The sequence below is a fragment of the Rhinolophus sinicus genome, chromosome 3 (genome assembly GCF_057876585.1).
Source record: "Rhinolophus sinicus isolate RSI-liver-muscle chromosome 3, RSI-T2T, whole genome shotgun sequence".
NCBI lineage: Eukaryota > Metazoa > Chordata > Mammalia > Chiroptera > Rhinolophidae > Rhinolophus > Rhinolophus sinicus.
Genome location: NC_142503.1, coordinates 116,304,368 through 116,319,782, shown reverse-complemented (window position 1 = coordinate 116,319,782; position 15,415 = coordinate 116,304,368).

Sequence of the window (15,415 nt, the reverse complement as noted above, 5' to 3'; positions counted from 1 at the left end):
AAATGTGTATCCATTCCTAAGTTCCTGCTTCCCTCCCTGTTTCTGTTAAGAACTGAAATTTGTGCCATCATGGTTAATGTTTTGACAGATTTTATCATAAACCTTGCTGTTGTAAATTTGCCTTGAGCCAAAATTTAACATGTTGTAAGCTCAGAAACAGTTTTTACTGTTAGTGACCAGAAAAGGAAATAAATCAATTATGCTCTTTTGAATGATAGGAGTACAGAGTTTAACTCTTTAAAAAGTTACACATTACTTGACATTTGGGAGAAATTTTCCTTTTGTATGTTCAGGGCCTCTCAATTGTCAATAAAACCTGCATAAACACTTTTGAGACTATCACAAAGGAGAGTATTCCAGAGGAAATATTATGTGGCTTATATATGCTCACTAAATTTTATAACCAAAATATTATCCCTAATTTTTAAAATGAAAAGGACCTTTGCCTTAGTATATGGAATCAAAAATTTAAGCCCTCAACATGTGATTGATTCAAACTGGGGTAGCCACTTTGTTTCCAAATAATTTATCAGAATGCTCTTCGATTAGACCTTATTTTATGGTTTTATAACTACTTAGAGTACTTTATTAAATACAGTCCCAATCATTGCTGTTTCTAACAGCCTGCAGATCTCAATTGTTTTTCTCTAAAACATTTTCAATGACCATGACCATTCATATTTACCCATAAATGCATTTGTACACAGACTCAACCATAGCACATCAGTGAAGACAAAAAGAGTTGTTACCCAGTTCTTTACCCTAGAATAAATCAAATCAACAAATATTTATTGAATGTCTACTATGTGCAAATAGCATTGGACTGGTCAGCTTTTAAAAGCCATCCAACTTTTCACATTGATATAGCAAAGCATTATCATTTCAAGCATTGCAGACGCTGCCTCCGTATCCTTTAGATGACAGTGCCTATGAGGACGTTGCAATTACTTGGGATAAAGAAAAACAAGGAAGAGAAAGGATAACCTCAAATATCACTGATGGATTACATCATGTATGTACATGTGTATATATGTATATGTGTGTATGAATTTATGTGTATGAATGTACGTTATGTATGTGTGTATATCTATATGCACATATACACACAAAAAGAAGAATGAGTGAATTTGATAAGATTATGCTTTGTTAAGGTGACATAAGAATGAGCATTTACATTTGAGTTCAGAGGTTGGCTTTAAAAGTAATTTGGCTAGTGTTAAGTTATGGTACCATGAAGCCAAAATATGTCATGGTATAGCAGAAAGCTTACTCAACTTGGCACCGTAAGTTCTAAAACCTGACTTCTTCTAAAGTCTATTGGGAGATGACCTCATTTAGCAATAAATTTATAATATAACAAGTGACTTCTACATTGTTACTACAGAAAATTGTCATAGGGGTCTAAATAAGAAGTTGATTTTATCATAAATAAGAAAAGCTACTTAAAAGCTCATTTTAAAGATTTGTTACCAGAAACTAAATAAAAACTACGAGCATGAAGCAAAACTTCTTCATTTTATTCTACTGTGTTATATATTACACTATTGTATTATGCTATACATTATGTTATAATAGTCTGTGCATTTCATTTTATTAATCTGTAAAAGATAAAATAATATATTATCTACCCACATCAAATAATTAAATGTGTTTCCTTAGTGAGGTATAAAAGGAAGGCTGATGACAATTTCCAGCTCTACCAAATAGAATGAATCCTGGCTACTTTGCATATAAGGTAGGTTATACGTTGGCCATTGAAGATACTGTCATTGACATTCTCACAGGGATGTCCGATGTCAATTTTAAAATAGTTCTTCAGGAGAACTGATTTTTAATACCATGTTTCCCCGAAAATAAGACCTAGCCGAACCATCAGCTCTAATGTGTCCTTTGGAGCAAAACTTAATATAAGACCCGGTCTTATAAAATATCATATTATATAAGACACGGTCTTACAGTAAAATAAGACCGGGTCTTATATTAATTTTTGCTCCAAAAGACGCAGTAGAGCTGATGGTCCAGCTAGATTTTATTTTCGGGGAAACACTATATGAGTTTTTGCCACCTGTTGATAGGCTAAATTTGATTTCTAATGAAAATCTAGGCAAACTCTTTAAATAACCTTGTTAAACAGCAGCTTTTATCTTTCCTGAAATGCCTGAAATTAATTTTTCAATCTTTGTGTGTGGGGAAATAAAAAGATATAGCTCTATTCTCATTTTATGCTTCTGTTCTGAAATTGTTGACTATTAAGATCATTTTGAAGCAAAGATATCCTCTCATCTATCTTTTTAATTGTTTGAGACTTTGCCTATCTGGTTGTCATTTATTTTCAAAGCATACCTTAATTACTCTGTAGTAAACTGGGTTCCCTCTCAGCTAGTCTTTCTCTTCTTTGTAAAACAATACTATTGGTCTTTGTAAATATAGTAAGCACTTCCAATGTGTGGACCACATTGATTTGGTTTCTTTCATTTATTTTCTTGGTATAATGTATTTAATGTCTTTGGATGTATTCTAAATAAAATTTCATTTGGATGATCCAGATCTAATGCTTATGTTCATGAAGAGATACTATCTTTAGAGTTGTTTCTAATTTTCATTTCATCTTTCCCCTCCTTTAACCAGAATCCCGAGAGCTGAGACCCTCTCACCTAGGACCTAGCCTGGATTCACCTGCCCCCTTGTGGTGTTCCTCTCTGAATAGTTAATTGATTTCTGAATTTTGGATTTGGTATTACCTAGCCTGAGAAGAGAAATCTCATGACTCTTGTCTAGCAGTCTAGGGTCAGAAAAGTTATCTTCTATTAGTCACTGACTAAGATAAAAAGATGGAAGGATTTTATTTTTGTATTTCATTCAAAGGACAAGAAGGAAATTGGAACTATAAAGAAATGAGTAGCTTGGTATAAATATGAGATTTAACTTTGTCTAGAATCAATATTGGTGGCCTGCAGATTGATCAACTAAAGAAATGTTTCAAAAATTATCATAAAGAAACTTAAAATCAAGTTTCTTCTATGTCAGTGTGTCCTTTTTCAGTGAGTGGAGGAGGAGGGGAGAGTGCCATTCTATTTAAATTCTAAATAAATTTCCTATTTCCTTCTTTCATGCAGAAAGAATTCATAAATATAAAAAATAAGTAAACCTTTTATTCTGTATAGTCAGAAATGCTTGATATGATTGACACGAACTGGTTTTTCTTTCCCTCTCCCTAAAAGGAATTCCTGCACATGTCATAGGACTAACGTTCACATCTTCAGCTGAAGTCAGTAGGGTGTGTATGTGGAAAAGGAATGTATATGTTCAATGAGTGCATTACCTAGCCTCCAATTTAGGGATGTTTTATGAGAATAAGGGCTTAAGAATTAGGCCTCTAGTTAATAAAGAATAACATACAGATAAAAGAACAGGAAAGGGTGGGGGCAGCACTATTTACATAAAGTTTGTCTTTCTTAGAGAGAAGAGCTAGATTAATAAATTATTGTTAACAAGACTTCAAGTAAAAATTTAAAGGTATCTTTTTCTACCTGTTAACTGTAAAGTAAATATTTCTGGCGGAAAGGATGTCTCTTTCTATGCTATTCCCCCCACACACCCCTACTCTCCCCCAAAGCCGGATTTGACTGACAATAGTGAGCCTCTGTGGCATTTGAAACATCATATCAACCTCACTTGCAATCTAGAAACAGAAACAGTATGCAGGCTTTAATAAAGCTATTGGCGGTTCAAACCCCAAATTACTAGTACCCACCGCTCCTTTGCAGCTTCTAGTACATTTATAACAGTTTGAGCTACAAACAGGTTCCCAGAAACGCAGGTTCAAATTTTGGCAGTCTTACCTCACCTCTTTGTACTTCCAAAGTACATAAATGCTAAACTGTGCTCACAGTGAGGAAGGGAGAGTCATTCCAATGAGACTTTTAAAACCCAGACCCTTTCTTCTCCTTACCAAGTTACTGCCATCCTCTCCAAAGGAATAAAGTTTTGTCAGTGTGCCCTTGGCATAATTTCTTCAGCCTGGATTAAACACAGGTGAGTAAGAGTCCACCTTATCTCCACAGGGCATTAGTCACTCTATAAAAGTTAAATTTATTATGAAATGTTTTGTTTGTGTTCACATATGTCTTCTCTGGGAAGCTGGAAACAAAGGCATGTCCTTTAAGACTCCATATGGGGAAAACACATCCTCCTGTGGAATTTAACCTTAATTTGAACCAAGATCTGTGAAAGAAAAGCACTTTAGTGTATTGTTCCCTTGCTCCACCCATCTACCCCCTTATCTAAATGGGGTTACTGTTGCTTGTGTTTTTTAACTCTTCCTATTCCAAATCTTGCTTTCCTGAGTTTAAAGTTTATCTGAGAAGTAAGTATATTGACATAATTGTGGCAAACAATTATGATTTGCTTTTAAGGGTAAGTGGTTTTATGTACTATATTAATTCTGACATCTTTAAAATTAAATACTGTATAGCCAGTTTGTACTTACGTCTCTTATTGTTCATTTTGTTTAACAAATGGTACATTGTAAAGAATATTTTATTTTCCCAAAATTGTATTTCCTGAAAATCTTCTCTAAGATTCTCTTACTAGCAAACATTGTCATGTATGCATAGTTTATACTTTATTAGGAGTAAAGAATAATTAGAAGTAAGAAAAGTTTACATTAGGAATGATGATGAGGTATATTTGAAAGACTAATATTTGACCTCTGTTTTCCTTTAGTCTATTGCAAAGTCTATATAATGCTTTTAAAGCATCTAAATCCACAGATTTTCCAACGCTCCTTTTTAAAAGCAAAAGCAGAACCACCACTGCTGCTACTCCTGTGATAATAGACCAGTTGTTTATAAGCATCTAGGAAAATATTTCCAAAAACAATTTTTAAGTTGACATTTTCAAAAATACTGCTTATATGTATTCTTAAAATTTCTTTACTAACATCTACCAACAAACCTGCAATTATTGAAATGATTTTCCATTTACTTTTGTTACTTTAAGAAAAAGTCACAAACTGAATTTAAATATAAGCTTAGATATTCATTTAGTCTAAAACCACATATATGAATATGATTTTTAAATAGATGTGTACTCAACTTCTCTACTCAAAATAACTATCTTCAGCATTATTAAATTGAAATTTTCTTAGCAAAAAAAAGTTTCATAACAAAACATTTATTCCTTTGGTCACATATTTCATTATCACATGGTATATTTCATTTAAACTACAATATTGAAATTAGTTTCATAAATATGTTTTTTAGAAATGCGGAAGATATGCAAAATACATTCAGCACATTGGGACATTTATCCCAATCATATCAAGTCAGAGCATTATTGTTATCAATCTCAGCCCCATCTACATTTATTGGCTCTACTCTAACCAATCCTCATATGAAAATCATTGAACTTGGTCTCTACCACTTGTTAACCCTTGACTATGTATACTGTCATTATTATTTCAATTCATAATAGGTGTGATTTTTTCATGAAATTATACACTCATATGGAATAATAATGAGTTCACAATTGGAATACTTTAATTTACCTCTCAGACTTACCTCCTTGGTTCTCTTGGATTTACGCTGAATTAGATACTAATTAGATACACACTTTCTTAAAAGAAAACGAGTGCTATACAGTTTGCTCCACTAAATGCTGCCCCCCAATTTTTCCAAGGATGATTTTGGGTGACCATCTTCAGGACATATACAGATGCCTATGTAGTTATTCATTCATGGCCCTACCTTAAGATAGCCACATGAAGATCTTTCACAGGAGTAAAACGGTCAAAATTATAGATGAACAAGATAATGGGGAAAGTGATGATAGCTAAGTAAAAGATTAAAAAGGCAGATATTAACTAGAATCAAAGAAAAGAATGAAAAGTGTGAACTTTGCAGATGATGGGAAGAAACAATTTGGTAAAAACTGAAATAAAGGAGCAAAAGGGAGGCAAAGAACCACAGATGATTCCAAACTATCACATGTATTGATGCTGGTAAATCTCAAAGTATTTGCAAAATTGAATAAAAGAAGTTAAGTGTGTTTATAAAAATGTAGACAATAGCGGTCTTCACATATTAAATTTCAAAGATGTAAGGATGTGGCAAAACAATGAGAATAATAAAATACTGAGCATCTTTACTGACCATGAGCTATATTACTAGACAAACTATGTAAGATGAAATTAGAAAAAATAAATTATACCATAAATTCCATGAAAGGTCTTTATTTTTATTAATTTTATTTATCTTTGACTATCCAGCACTAACTAGAACACACTGAGCATAGGTGGCACTTAAAAATATTTAGCTAAATCAAAATAGTACTTAGCCCATGAAATCACAATACAATAGAGTCACAAGAAGTATGGATAATAGACTGTGGTAATGTGTGAGGGTTATGGGGACAAGAGAATCAGTTGTAAAATAAGCCTTATTAATACATTAATCACTTAATGGCTTACAGTAATTTGCAGTACACGTGAAGGTGAAAGTAGTGTTCTCAAAGGAAACGTTTCTATTCTGATTATACTTGGAAGTCTTCAGTATTTTTCCAAAAGTATATCTAGATGAGAGTATTGAAAGAGATAACAAAGGGGGTTTCATTGTTTGTATTTCTCAATAATTCGGGCCACACCCCTGTGGGGACAGAGCCCCAGAGAGTAGTTTACAGGCTCTCGGCCTCATGTGGAAGGGTGCTGACTCGGCTGTGGCTGATTGGCTGTCGGCTGTGGCCGGTTAGCCGATTGGCCACTGGTATAACTGCTGTGGCTACGGAGGAGAGCCGAGGATTGCCGAGGAGCAGAGCAGAGCCGAAGAGAGCGGAAGAGAGGAGAGGAACAGAGTCAAGAGAGTGGAGGAGAGTCCTCGGTCGGTCGGTCGGAGGAAAGGCTGACGGCAGGTTGCGCGTCCAGTGGGCCCAGCCTCCAGTGAGACCATAGTGGTATGACTCCCCTACCTATGGCTCCGTGGGTGATCCTTTTTGGCCTCACCATGTCCTGCGTTCTTGTGTGGGGAGCGGGAGCAGAGACCCCACAGGCCGCCCCGCCTGAAAAATGGTGCAGCGAGCAGGGTCTCCTGCACAACACCCCCTCAGGTGCTGGGGGCACAAAGTTGAATAAGACACTGTGTCACCCAGCAGCCTACTCGTCTGTCCCCTCGTACCTGCCCCTAAAGAAAGGAGAGTCTGTGAAACTAATCCTTTCAGGGATTTTGCTTCACCTTTGTGCTTACAACTTATGTCGCCCTGTTTGGCCACAGAAGATGGCTAGTTAGCCAATGACGAGTAAGATTCCCCACGGTGGGGGGGGGGGGGACAACTCAAGCCAGGCACAGTCGAGTGGAGACCAGCAGGAGAACCCATGCAGGAGAACCCATGGGGTTGATAGAGGTGGGCATAGACCCCCACCTTCCCCCGGTTAAGGAGAGCTTCTGCCTGTGTGGCTGCATTCCTTCCCACAACCTGCTTGGGAAGAGATTCAATGATGTGATAACATCAGTTCTCCATCTATCCATTTCAGTAAGTTTCAGCATAAAGGTTTTGTCTCTTGGGGAGGTACATCCTGAAATTGACATTTCAGATGCTTGCAGGCAAGGGTAATTAGTTCGAATCAGTTTTTCTAGTATATTGTGTGAAATTCCAGACCTTGGAGAAAACTGTTGCTTTCTTGTGTGTGCATCAATAAAAGCCACAAGGCGGCCCCATTCGGGGCTCTCAGTCCTTTGAGGCTGTGAGACCCTTGGCTCCTGTTTCATAACTTTCTTGATTTCTGTTTCTTACTTTCTTAACCCTTTGCCACCCCTTCTTGTTCACTCACTGCCTGTGTTGTGCTGGACGCAACAAGACACAGTTTCTGCCCTCATGGAAATCACAGTCCAGAAGGACTGTAAATAGCTGTAAATAGTTACAATACAGTATGATGGGTACTATAATAGAGGAAGGCTCAGAATGCTTTGACAGAACAGTTAAAAGGGCTTCTTGCCCTTTCTTTGAGATTAAGAAAGGCTTTCCAGAGGAGATGGTGTTTGAGTGAAGTGCCATTGGGATTGGCAATTATGGGGTCCATGGTAACTTGAATCAGAGTAGTTTCTACTGTAATGAAAGACAAAATCCAGATTGCAGTGACTTAAGAAGTGAAGGAAAAATGTAGAAACTGAGATAGTGAATACAGACTACTTTTCCCAAGAAATTGTCTTCTAACTCTTCTTGCTGCCTCTGAAAAGATTTAACAAGGACTATTGCATTGCATGCATGGTACAATTAAGTCTAATAATAGTAATGGATTTTTTTCTCTAGGTGATAATGAATAAATTGCATTCCATTTGTACAGGCTCAATAACATGAATCCTTCCAGCAAGAACCTTAACATCTTTGCGTTATAAATGTCTTCGATCCCAAATTCTTCTATTCCTCCTTTTTATTCTGGAGCTTCAGGGTCTCAGTTGCCAAGTATATCCCAATGAAACTTTCTCTTTCCTTCCTCTCTTGCATCTTTCTCAGAAGTCTTCGTATACCTCTAACCATATGTCTTATAAGTGATTCAAATATTTTATTATCCATACCTTATCTTTCTAATGCTAAATATTACCTACTGAATAAACTCCAAATTCCTTAGAGCATTCATAGCTGTCCAGACTTTTATTCCAGCCTACTTTCTCAGCTTTATCTTCCTGTATCCTCTTCTTTCATGTTTCAACTTCACCTTTCCCTCTATGCACCCTGAACTTCCTGGCTTCCATTTCCTGACACTGTTACCTCCACCCCGAACTGCCCCTCTCTGCAATCTCATATCTATTTGACATTTATGGTCTTACTCAGTTATCACATCCCCATAAAGGATTGATCTTCTCACATAAAACTTTTCTTCTCAACTTTTGATGTTCATTATATATGTGCCTTTCTGTGCCCTTCATTTAATCATTTATTCATTCATTCAACAAACCTTTATTGCACACCTACTATGTGCCAGGAAATGAATTTCCTACTTTTTTTTCCAACGATTGAATAACTATTTTGTCTCATCACTGCTATCAGACTATAAATTCTTTGAGACCAACAATCATCTAATATAGCTCTATAACTATCTATTATAATGCTTTGCAGATAGTAATTGTTCAACAAATGTGTTGATTACTTTAATGAATAAATTAATCTCAAATGGAGATTTATCTCCTGAAATTCAATAAGACAAAGATAGCACCAAAATCTTTTATCCTCCCTGCCACAAAATTTCCTCCTACCATTATCTATAAGAATATGAGTTGTGGGGCGGCCGGTTAGCTCAGTTGGTCAGAGTGTGGTGCTCTTAACAACAAAGTTGTCAGTTCGATCCCTGCATGGGCCACTATGAGCTGCACCCTCCACAGCTAGACTGAAACAACTACTTGACTTGGAGCTGATGGGTCCTGGAAAACCACACTTAACATAAATTTTTTTAAAGTTTAAATATATATATATATATATATATATATATATATATATATATATATATATACAATTTGTCACTTCCTCATCTTAACTGTCTTAAAATGGCATTTAAAAATAAATGGCATTTGGCTTTGTTGTATTTATTCTCTTAAACTCTTCCTTCTCTTCAGCTCCATCCATTCCACTGAAAGATTCCACAAGTTATAGTATTAAGCAAATCCTTCCACTTTACCTCCATTACTACCTCACTTAGCTAGTGACCATACTACAACTTCCTTCTTAAAAGCGTCACTCAACTCCAGTCACTTCCTTCATTCAATGACTTAGCTTTAATATAAATTCAGATTATATTTCTTTTTAAATCTTTCCTTTTTTTTAGATATTATAAAACTATTTAATACTAAAACAGTTCCATTTCTTCCCTAATTTTCTATCTCTTGCTATTTGTCATCAATCTTGAGCTTAAAATGTCCTTCGCCTCTAGAACGTTCTGCTTCTTCCCTTCCACCAGCACAGTTTACTATCACTCCAGCTAGAACCCAGCTTAAAATCCATTTTCAAAGGAGTTTTTTTATTAACCTAGATTAATGTATTACTGTATTTATTTTCTATATATTTGTCAACTAACATTAGGTTGGTGCAAAAGTAATTGTGGTTTAAAAGGTTAAAAAAATTGTAAAAACTGCAATTATGTTTGCACCAGCCTCATATATTAATTTGAATCAAATATGCATTTGTCCAACTTGCCTATCTATGGGACTCCTGCGTTAAGGACATTATCTACCTCAAACAGTGTAAACCCTCATACAAATTCAGTGCACTGGTCTGTATTCTAAGTGTGAAGGTTTGCTCTTCATGATGATGTTAATCTGTGGTTTTCTGCCCTTTAGGTAAAACAAACATACTAAATAGCACCAAGTTAGCTCCTCTAGAATTATAATATATAACCAGATGATCTTTATTGACTAATCAACCAAGATTTACAGAAAAATAAACAATACTACAACATGATCTCAAATATATACCAAATCATAAAATATGAGTAATAGACTGAATTTGAAACTTGAACCTCAGTTTCCACTGTTCTATTATACACAATATCTGGCATTTAATTTTTTGAAAAGACATTAAAAGAAAGAAAAAAGACAGGAAAAGGTAAAATAGTCAATAAAACCAGACCCAGAGATGACCTAGATGTTGGAATTATCACACAGACTTAACAAAGAGAAAAAAGAATAAAAAGACATTAATTTCAAAATAGTAATAATAAGACTGCCAGTTAATTTCTCAGAGAAACAAAGCAACACAAAATGAAATCGCATCTTTAAAGTGCTGAAAGTAAAAAAAAACAATAATCTAGAATTAAATAACCAGTAAAAGAGAGAGAGAGAGAGAGAGAGAGAGAGAGAGAGAGAGAGAGAGAATATCACAAAACAGAACTCCACTAAAAAAAAAAAAATCCTAAAAGGAGTTGATTAGGCAAATGTTAAGTGGCAAGATGAAATCATGGTAATATAGGAAAGAATGAGAGTACCAGAAAGGGCAAATTATGAGATAAGATAAATGAATATTGACTGTTTAAACAAAGCACAAACTTGAGGGAAATGTTTACCCACGTGGTCATCTAGTCTACACTTGGATGTTTGATAAGCTCACTATTTCCTGAGGTAGCCTACTCTATCTATAACCACACTACGAATGTCTTTATAATAAACTATAATCTGTAATCCTCTCAAATTTCTACCTTCTGGCTGGCCCTAATTCTACCACAATAAATCTAGTTTCTCTAAAACATGCTTGAAATAAATATAATATTCTCCAATGTAACAGAAATTTTCATTATTTGGCCAAACATCCTCAGTATAAACCATCCTTCACAAGGCATGCTCCAGTTCTCATCTAATCCAGAATCTTCTATGTGCTCCTTTATATTTATCAGAATAAATCCCAACACATGAAACAATCTTGTGGTGGCCAGGGCATTTTTGCTTTTCCCCATTCCATGAGTTCAGCAATGACATTTATCTTTTATAAAGAAGACAAATTGTGTGATTTATTCACATATAATTCCTAATTTAGCCTCTGTGAAAACTCTGGCCGCAAGAGGGTAGGAGACTTATTTGTGTTCATTGAAAGCTATTGTTCAGGAATATTAGGCTAGAAATGATGCACAGATAAGAATTGGCCAAAGAAATTCTGGAGGATATTTCAACAGATAATGGACAGTATGGACTAAAATTGTGGACTTCCAAACATCAAAAAAATGAAAGGTTGGGCTAATGGGGGTATTGATAGAGTACACTAATTAATTTTAGATGTATGGGCAGTGGGAGGGATGAGTCAACGGTAACTATGACTTTTCAAGCCTGAGTGAGAAAGAGAATGAAAAAAATATGAGAGTCAGAAGGCATGCCATGTTAGTGCTGTGATTTAAATGTATTGCATATTCATGGAAAGACCTTTTAGGCAGGTATAGAAATAGATGGGAGTTTTCATTGGAGGACAAAGATGGACTTTTAGCTTGGCACATGATAGCTCAAGCCATGAAACAAAGGAACAAAGAGCCTATCAATGTCCTCTAGCGAGAGACCATCAGGGACATACCTATAGTTGAACAAGTTAGGTTAATTGCTTGTTGTAAATAAGGAAGATGGCACAGCATAGGGAACTGTGTGGCATTTCAGTAAGAGGGTGTTACAAAGGATTTAGGATTGGGCTTGTGTTAGGGGATTCGGGGAAAAGTTCAAGAAGGTGGCACTTTGACTTGGATGCTGTGGGGTAATTCTGATTGAGCATTTTAAGAAATTTATGTAGAAGGGAAGACTAAAATAAAGCTAAAGCTGTAATTTGTAAAGAAACAACAGTTACTAATATTAGCTAAGATAAAGGAATGTTTGCTATTTTTATGGCTTGCAGTGACTTTGTTTTTATCTGTGCTTAGACAAAATTACAAAGTTGTCTTCTTTTTGTCTCACTTCTCTGTGGTTATATTATAGAGTGGCCTTGTCTATTGTTCAAGTTCAGTAAAGTTGTTGGTGTTTGACAGAACACCTAAGTCTAACTGTGAGTTCCAGACCAACTCCTAAGAACGCCATAGCCTTGCTGGAAGTGTCAAGCCAGTTTCCAAATGTGAGGAGCTGTTTTTTCTCTCTCAGGCCATGGACTTAGCCTTGGGGAACTATGGTGGAGGTTGGGATAGACAGGGCAGATGTTATAAAGATAGAGAAGCTGTTAGAAGGAGGTAGAAAGTGAGGGTAGGCTGGTGCCAAGAGGTCATTGGTAGGAAAATGTTCAACATTGCTAAGAATATGTGGAACTGTAAGACTATTTGAGATGCAGAGGGAAAATATGGAGTAAAAATATCATTGAATCAAGGCATCACTGATAATCTTCAAGAAAGAAATTTAAGGGGGCCACAGGTCAGATTGCAAGGTTGTGGAGAAGTAGAGACTGTCGGCAGATGAAGACCACTCATTTGAAAACTTTAACAGTGAAAAGGAAAGCAAGGGAATGTTAACTAGCAGATTCTCTGAAACCAATTTAAGGAGTTTATTTTCACCCTAACATTGAGATTACCATTACATGTTTGAAGCTGAGGAGAAGGAGCCATTGGAAATAGAAACAATAAAGATGCTGGTAAAGCATTGACAAACGGGGGAAAAAAGAATCTGGGATCAAGAACTTCAGTGGATATATTTGTCCTGGAAAGGAGGCAGGGTTCCTTCTCCTCCTGGACCTAACAGAGGAGGTATTGGTACGGAAACAGAAATGTTGAGTAAGAAAGAGATTAGATGAAGAAATGAATGACAGGCAAAATCACCTTTTTTTCTCTTTTTCAGAGAAGTTAGAAACAAAATCATCTGCCAAGGTTTAGGAGAAAGGGAGATGAAAGAACCTGGAGAAGATGTGCCATCTAAAAGTTAAGTGAATCAGCAAAAGATTCTGTTTTCTATTAAGTCATATATCTTATTAAAGAAGGAAATGCAACTGTTGCTGTATATTGTGAATTGATAGAGGATTTCATACTGAGAGCCCTTTTAGGAGTTTCTTCTTTAAAAAATGCAATGGGTTGCCATCTTTTTATATGAGTGCTAGACATAAGACTACTCATGCTAGATTCAATATTGTTTGATACAAATAATTTGTAACTTTTATTTTGGCTTTTGGCCTGTGTCTCCCAAAGGGGGGAAAAATCTTGCCATTTTCAAAAGCCAAACAGAACATCAGTGAGAGACAATAGCCATCCAGAAGGATGAATTCCATCGTTTCTAGAGCAAAGAAAATTAACGTTGGCATTTCCACTTATAGTCAAAAAAATGGGGACCCCACTCCCGCTTGAATTCTCTGTTTATGTGTTTCTAAATAACTAGATGCCTCGCTCATTCCTGGTATTAGGTGTGATTGAGATAACTCACTCAGAGGCGGCAGCAGCAGCCCTTTCTGTGGAGTAGTAGCCCGCTCTTGTGAGCATCAAAAGGAGATGAAGCCTGATTAACCATTTTGAAATCTATCGGATGAGGAGAAGTCCTTACAAAACAACTTTTATACGCTTTAATTAAAAACGTGTTCCGGCAGCTCAGAGCTGAATGGGCTTCAGGGGGAGCAGGGCTGTGCGCGTTGCTATGACGACACCAAATCTTTTCACGCCTGGCCCTCCCTCAGCACACTCTGTCTCGCTCTCTCCAGCCATTAATTTGCCTCCATCCCGTCTCTCATTCCCTCAATCCCTTGGTCTGTGAGTATATAAGACCCAATACTTTCTGCTTTTTCTCCTATGGTATCTCTCCCTCCCTCCCTTCCCCTCATCTTTTCAACCCTTACACTTGCCTGGCAATGTCAATTTTCTTCTTTCTCTTGAAAGCAAGTTTATTCCCTGAGTTGAAAACACTTAAAAAAAAAAAAAAAAGAAGTCACAGCATGGTAATCATGGCTTGTTACACCCTTATGATAAAATGATAAATCCATTTTTAGGGGTCTTGAGTATAGTCAAGAAGGATCTATGTTCTACTTTTTTTTATTTTTCAGGTTGAATCACACCACCCTTTCTGTCGCTGAAGATAAGGCTAAAATAGAAAGGGTTATGTTTTACTTTATTAAAGGTAATTTATGCTTGTTATTAAAATCTCAGATTCCACAAACACAGTATCATCTGGTAACAATTATAAGTGAATGTAAGACTTTAAAATATACCCTAAGGAGGGGGGGAAGGGGGTGCAGACCTCATTTTATTTAAGAAGGTTCTTTGAATAGTTTTAAAGTTGTACTCATTCAAAGATTTAAACAAAATCTAACACTTTCACTTGCTGTACCATATGAATCAAGAAGGGAGTAGAACTTAACCCATCTCAGAACCCAACCACCAACTTGTTAGAAGCTGATAACTTTGCAATTTTGTTTTCAATTCACTTGTATATACTATATGATTATTACACAACGTCTTAATGTTACTCTTTGAGTCATCACAGGTTTTACAACCTTTCATTTTGATTACAATTCCAATTTTCCCTTTCACCTATTCTGTTTTATAAGATGAGATAGGTGAATGGAATGCAGTAGAGTTTATTTCTCATTTGTTCTTCCTACTTAACTCACAATCTATTCCTACCATGATTATATTTCCAAAGTGAATTATTTATCAGATTCTTAAGCATTTCCTCTAGTTGTCTGACTCAGTCAAGATGTTGTAACTTAGGAGATGGGTGTGGTCTGCAGTGTTACTCCTTGGCACAGCATGGCCCAGTGGTCACTATACTGAAACCGGTGAATCCTTGTGTGCCCACACTCCAATTTGGGGTCTGAGACTCCAAATCACAATTCAGCTTTGAAGCCCCACCTTCTGCATCTCTGGAATTGAAACTTAAAAGTTTAATTTTCCTTAGAAGTTTTATAATGTGAACTTTCCCGCTCCCTTTACTGTATAAAGCTCCAATATCATATATTCCTGATAGGCCACGTATCAATCTATGAACCACAAGTTAAGAAT